This window comes from Macaca nemestrina, chromosome 15 (genome assembly GCF_043159975.1).
Source record: "Macaca nemestrina isolate mMacNem1 chromosome 15, mMacNem.hap1, whole genome shotgun sequence".
Lineage (NCBI taxonomy): Eukaryota > Metazoa > Chordata > Mammalia > Primates > Cercopithecidae > Macaca > Macaca nemestrina.
The window spans coordinates 21599778-21606768 of record NC_092139.1 but is presented as its reverse complement, the minus strand read 5'-3'; positions in this window follow the sequence as shown (position 1 = coordinate 21606768).

Sequence of the window (6991 nt, the reverse complement as noted above, 5' to 3'; positions counted from 1 at the left end):
TCCCATAGGCATTTACTTATTGAAAAGTGGATGTCGAATTTGGAAGCCAGGCTCAGAAGGGCCCAAGTGCAGAATCTGGTTCCAATAAGTCATCTAATATTTTAAATAATCATCATATTTTCCAGCAGGCTCCGAAAGCAAAGAAAGAGATACGCTTTATCTATTCCTTAGAATGAGAGGAGGTTCTATGGAGATGGCAGAGTTAAGAGTTGGTGCTATTCATCTTCAAAGGGACTTGCTAACATAACAAACACTTCTTTCTCAACTTCTGAATCCATGAAGCCTCAAGTGGAAATACTTTCTATCTGTTGGAAAAGCATTCCAGTCTACAGAATCAGTCTCTTGATAAGGCAGTAATTACTGGAGCAATTTTAGCAGGTACAAAGGCATTTTTAATAGTTTTAATTATTCAAGGGCCTGATTAATTATCTAGTCTGTAGATCAGAGGCCAAGGGAGGGATAAAACTTATGAAAATGGTTACCATGACAGGATAAAGGGAGAATTCAGCCACCTTCAAACCGAAAGCTGCTCTCTGTGGCTTTGCAGTTACATGTTTGTGCCCTGCACTGCTCGCAGAGGATGGACCACTGGACTGGGTGCTCAGAGTCCTGGGTTCCAGGCCTGGTTCCACCACCGATCTGCTACATCCTTGCCTGATTCACTTTCCCTTATCAGGACTCTAAAATTAGTAGGTTGGGGGGCAGGGAAGGTATAGGGAATACAATAGACCGTCTCTGGGCCTCTGTCAAGTGCTACATTCTATAGTTCCATAGGGCTTTTTTAAAAGTACAGATTCTATTGAAATTTTTTTCTATGGACAATGAAAATCCAGGGAAAGTTTATAAGCACAAAAGGGCTTTGATCATATTTTGAGTTAGGAAGACAGCCACTGTGTAGGGCAGATCAACATGGGGAGAGACTGGTAAAAGGTGACATGAGCCACGTCTGACAGATGAGTAAGGTTTTACCTGAATTTCTGCTTTTGGGTAGAACAAAGGCCACCCCCGTTTATGGAGCCTTTCACCTCCACCTGTGGCCCCATGTGAGGTACTGCGGAGACACAGGCCCTGCCCTCAGGGAGTTTGCCAGAGCAAAGATGCCTTGCTCAGATGGTAGCCCACTGATGGCTCTATCTGGAGGATGATGTCAGAACATTCTAGAAGCAGAGACACTGTCCACTTTCACTGACATGGCAAGTCATGCCTGGAGCCTCTCTGTACAAACCTTCTCTGCAGACGCAGTGATGAAACCATCTCGCAAAGCACACCTAAGCCCTGTGTGGGCTTGATGGCTTCGCTCATGGAGTAACTGCCTCACCTCCAGCATCACTCCTGACATGCACGCCTAGCTTTTATCCAGGCTCAAGTGGTAGGGATTCCACATGTGTTTCCCATATGAGAAATTTTCAGTCAATGTTGGGACAGTTGACAAAGAGCTTTCCAATTTGTTCTCTTCGTTCCTCCATCAACCCACAGTGAGTTCCTTCTGGACTCTGTCTCCTAGAGCGCAGCACAGAGGTTAACAGGAAGACTATCTGGTTCAAATCACCACTTAGCCACTCCCTGACTGTGTGACCTTGGACAAGTTACATAACATTTTTGTGCCTCCGTTCTCCTATATGTGAAAAATGTACTGTTATAAAGATTAAAGTGGAGTGCCTTACAATAGACTGATGAATGTTTGTGCCTCCCAAAATTCATATGTTGAAATCTTAATCCAAATATGATGCTATTTGGCACTGGGGTTTGGGGGAGGTAATTCAGTCATGAGGGTGGAGTCCTCTTAAATGGGATTAGTGCCCTTTTGAGAAGAGACCAAAAAGCCAGCAAGCTCTCTTCCCACCATGTGAAGATGCAAGGAGAAGTTAGCAATCTACAACCTGGAAGAGGGCCCTCACCAGAACCCAACCATGCTGGGACAATGGTCTTCCAGCCTACCTAAATGTGACAAATAAAGTTCTGTTATTTCTAAGCCACTCAGTCTCTGGTGCTTTGTTATAGCAGTCTGAATAACTAAGACGTGTCTGTACATAGTACATGTGCTGTAAAAGAGATAAGTAAATAACGATGTACCCTTGTGCAGTTTTCTCCGATTCTATAAGATTCTGTCACCCCCATTACTAAAATGGTACAGTAATCCTTATGCATTTATTTAACAAACATTATTTTCTTAACAAATATTTACTGTGCTCCTATTAAGTGCCAGTCACTGCCATGGGAGCTAGAGATACCACACTAAATAAAACGAGGTCTTTGTCTTTGTAGAGTTTGCTTTATTGTAGGTGTAGGGAGCAGGCAGGACAATCAAATAAATGCACGATATGGAAAAATAGAAAGCAGATGAATGTGGTGGTGTGTGTTTTTTAAGATATAGTGGTCAGGGGCCCAGCACTGTAATCCACTGGAATTACAGGTGGCTCACAGCTGTAATCCCAGCACTTTGAGAGGCCAAGGCGGGCAGATCACCTAAGGTCAGGAGTTCAAGACCAGCCTGGCCAATATGGTGAAACCCTGTCTCTACTAAAAACACAAAAACTAGCCGAGCGTAGTGGCGCTCGCCTGTAATCCAAGCTACTCAGGAGGCTGAGGCAGAAGAATTGCTTGAACCTGGGAGGTGGAGGTTGCAGTGAGCCAAGATCGTGCCACTGCACTCCAGCCTGGGCAACAGAGCAAGACTCCATCTCAAAAAAAAGAAAAAAAAAAGATATAGTGGTCAGGGAAGGCTTTTCTGAGGGGCTGGCATTTGAGCAGTGATATGAATCAACAGAGCAAGTGCTTTGGAAGCAAAGAGTGGATGCCAATCATAGGGAAGGGCTGGTGAAGAAGGCCTGAGGCAGGACCATGCATGACATGTGCAAGGAACAGCTGAGACCACCATGGCTACAGTACAGCAGGAGAGGAGAATGTAGTAGGTGAGATCCCAGGGGGCAACTCGGGGCCTAGAGCACAGAGAGTCTCACAGGCCAGGTCAGGACATAGAGAGTATCCTAATGTGGATACTCTCATTGGAAGCCTGCAGTGGGATTTGAGAGAAGAGTGGGATGAGTGAGGGCTGATATGGACACTGGTTACATAGGGCATGGCAGAATGGGAGACTGTGGTTCACCACAGAGAGACACAAGGTGTTTAAGAAGTTAGGGGAGAGAGATTGAAATAATCTCTCCAGAGAGCTTCAAGAGACTCCAGAGAGCTTTAAGAAAGCAGCAGCATTTGAGCTGAGTATACATTCAATGGGAGGAAGCCAACTTTCAAATGAAGGAGAAGTGGTGAGCATGATGCTTATGGGATTCGTTTGTTGATTTATTCATTCGTTCACTTACCACTGGCCCCTCTCTGCACTGCATCCTATACTAGGTGTTAAAGATACAGTGATGTGTCCATTTTATCCAGCCTGGCCCCTGTCTTCAATGAGTTCACAGTGCAGGATGGGTGGAGAGAATAGCTTAGGCTGGTGCTAATTCTTGTTAAGCCCCTAAGATTCCAGGCTTGTTACTGCAGTATAACATACTGCAGTAACAACACTCCAGTATTGAGTGAGGTGCCGGTCATGTGTCGGCTTTCGTAATGGTTAGATATTTGTCACAAAGGCCAGGACATGATGATATTCCCTCTGATTGAGACAGCTTCATCAGTAAACCCTGTTTACATTTATACAATCATCCTCAAGAAAACCTTAGTGCATTTGGCCACCAGTATGGTACCAAGGTCCTAATAACAGTTCATCATCTCAAAGAAAAAAGTGAAAAACAAAACTAAAATCCATCCTAATAAGTCATCCCAAAGAACAGCAATCTAGCCTCAGTTTTAATCAAGCTCTTTAAGGAGTGCTCGCTTTGTGCCAGGAACTCTTCTAAATGTTTCACAATAATTAACTCATTTAATCTTCACAACAGGCTGTAGCCATGCACACACACTTCATCCTCACTACTTCAGCACACACGGCCTGATGTCCAGCTGTCAGCTCATGCATTGCTTTGCCTGAGACCTTTCTCTTCCTGACAGAGCCCACGTTGCAGCCTGAATGGCAAGCCAAAAGTGTCAGGGAATTAACACCCCCACCAGTCGTATGCACTCACATGGCACATGTACATTCATGTACTTGCACATGAAAGCAGTCCTCAATTAAGGCCGGCTTGGAGTTGGTGTATAAATACCCCACCTCCTTCACCCCTGGAGTACATGTTTTACCCTGAGTTGTGTGTTTTACAGTCTCCAGAGCTCCCCAGGGGGATTAAGCTCAAGTCACCTGCAGTGGTAACTTGCTCTTTCCAGTCTTCCCTTACTAGTCATCTACCTTCACCTCCCAATTGATTACTTCCTCTTAAATCTATGTCTCCAGTCATTCCCCTGAGGGAACCAGCTTAAGACACAACCCTTTCTTTGAGGGAAGAAGGTACCATGATAATAATCCTTATTTTGTAGCCAAGAAGAGTAAATCAGAGTTTTCAAACTTATTCAGCGGGAGACTGAATAATTTGCCCAACGTCAGAACCGGTGAGTGGTAGATCCAGTCTTCACACCCAACCACCAGGGTCCCAGATCCATGCTATTAACCCCAATACTCTACTGCAAAAACAACCCAAACCACTGAGCACCTACCTCATTTCATTGGCTTTGTGAGGTACGCAGGTTGGTGAGCTACATAGATGAACACACTTTTTTCCAGATTCATCTATAACCTTCTCTTTGGAGATTCCGGCATGTAATTCAGCAGTGTGTTTGAGAACGTATTTGATGTGATTTTCAATGCAGTGGCAGCCACAAGGTGATTCATCAGCCGGCTGTCTTTGACAGTGAATTGATCTCCCAGGTCAGGAAGCAAACCTCAATTTACGTAGGATGCACTTGGAATGCGCCCTCATAGTAGCACATGGGAGATAAAGCACAGTCAATGACAGTTCTTGTCAATGAGTTTGTTATGGCAAGAGGGGAGATGTGAGGCTTTCCAGTCTGAGTGCTACCGCTGACACTCCAGATGTATGCTTTTTTTTTAATTTTTTTTTTGGTATGATAAACACTTTGCCTGAGTCTTTTAGCCCTGCCTGTCAATTCCTTGACATTTCCAAGTCCTCTTTTGATCCAAGTATCTTCATCCAATAGCACAAAAGCAAAATGAGTACTTACTTGGTGCTCAGGCCATCAACCATTCTTTTTTCTTTCAAACTAGATCTTTCTGATTTTTCAATTTTGTTTTATGTCCGGATGAGTAATTTTAGGACCATGAGGTTGGTGAAGTCTGAGCTTCCCCACTCAGAATTTCTTGCCTTCATACAAAAGGGAAAAAAAAGCCCATTATAGCAAATTGTCCGTGTGATTCATTTGTTGCAGTTGCTGATGAAAAATTTTTTTTCTTGAAGGTCTTTCGAAGATCCTGGACCATGATGATAGGAAATAACCCCAGAAAGTGAGAAAAACAAGGCACAAAAACTTAATATTAGTTTTATTTTACCGTTAGAAAATCTTATTCTTTTTGCTTTTAGGATGAAATTTGAGCTATAGAGAATGAGAAATTGAGAAATAGAAGATCTGATCAAAACTGCCTCTGCTAGTCTAAAGATTAATGTTTTCAAAATACAATTTTATTTTTCTTATGTCTAGGTTTTCTGTTCTTTATTCATACCTTAAAGAAATTAAAACTCATATGGCTGGTTTCTTCCTGCTTCTCATAAAAGCTGATCATTCTCAACCAACAGCTAGAACTAAGTTTACAAGAAAGAAAGGAGGGAAGGAAGGAAGAAAAGGGTGAAATGGGAGAGAGAGAGAGAAGGAAGAAAGGACAGGAGGGAGGAAGGAAGAGAAATAGTATGTGGAGGACATTCTGTTTCAAAACTGTAACCACCTCATTGACTGTCTACAGTGAAAATTCAATGGGCAGTCATTCAATGCCTCACTTAACTCCATCTGTGTACATTCAACCTCTTAATGCCTTAGTTTTAGGGCAGGCCCATTTGATCCTTTTCATCATCTTAGGCACAGAGTAGTGGTAACTTCAGTCCAGAAACAGAGTTTCTTAGTGTACTTCATTCTACACATCTACCTTGAGGCACTTCTACACGAAGACACTTGCTGGATTCTGAAGGGCTAGGAAGATGAATCCGATACTATGTCAGTCAAGAGATTAGGTTAGGCCTAACCTAGAAGCAACAAAAAAGTTGGGCTTGTGCACTCCCACACCAGATAGCCGTTGGCTGCAGATGCTCCAAGGAGACATAAGGCATTTCTACCTCTCTCTGTGTGTGGGCAAAGTGGCTCCAGGAGCCCAAAGCCAGCCCTAGTGACTAGAAGCAACAAAAATTTATTTCTTGCCTATGTCACATATCTGTTGTGGAAACACAGAGGCCTTCAATCTACAGTATCCTCACTCAAGGACCCAGGCTGAGGGAGGCTCCATCTCTGTTCTTCCGTGATTACTAACGCAAGAAAAACGGGATGTGGAGAATCCCACACTGACTTTTTCAAGACCCCCCCTGGAAGTGGCACAAGTTACTCTGCTCACATTTGATTGGTCAAAGTAAGTCACATGGTTATGGCTTAGTTCCAGGAGATAGGCAAACACAGTCCTATGTGCCCACAAGAGGAGACAACTAAAATATGTGGTGGCCAGCTGCAATGGTTTGAATGTTTGTCCCCTCTGCTCATGTTGAAACTTAATCTCCTTTGTAATAGTATGAAGAGGGTGGGAAATCTGACGATGGGATTTGAGAGGTGGGACCTTTGGAAGTAATTAGGATTAAGATAAAGTCATGAGGGTGGGGCATTAGTCACTTTACAAAAGAAAGGCCTGAGCTAGCACTCTCAGTCCCCTCACCATGTGATGTCCTGTGCCACCTGGGGATTCTGCAGAAAGTCCCACCAGCATGAAAGTCCTCAACAGAGGTGCCCAACCTCCAGAACTATAAGAAATGCATACCTTTTCTTTGGAAACTGCCCAGTCTCTGGTATTCTGTTATGGCAACAGAAAACAGACTAAGACTAACAAAGCCAACCACAC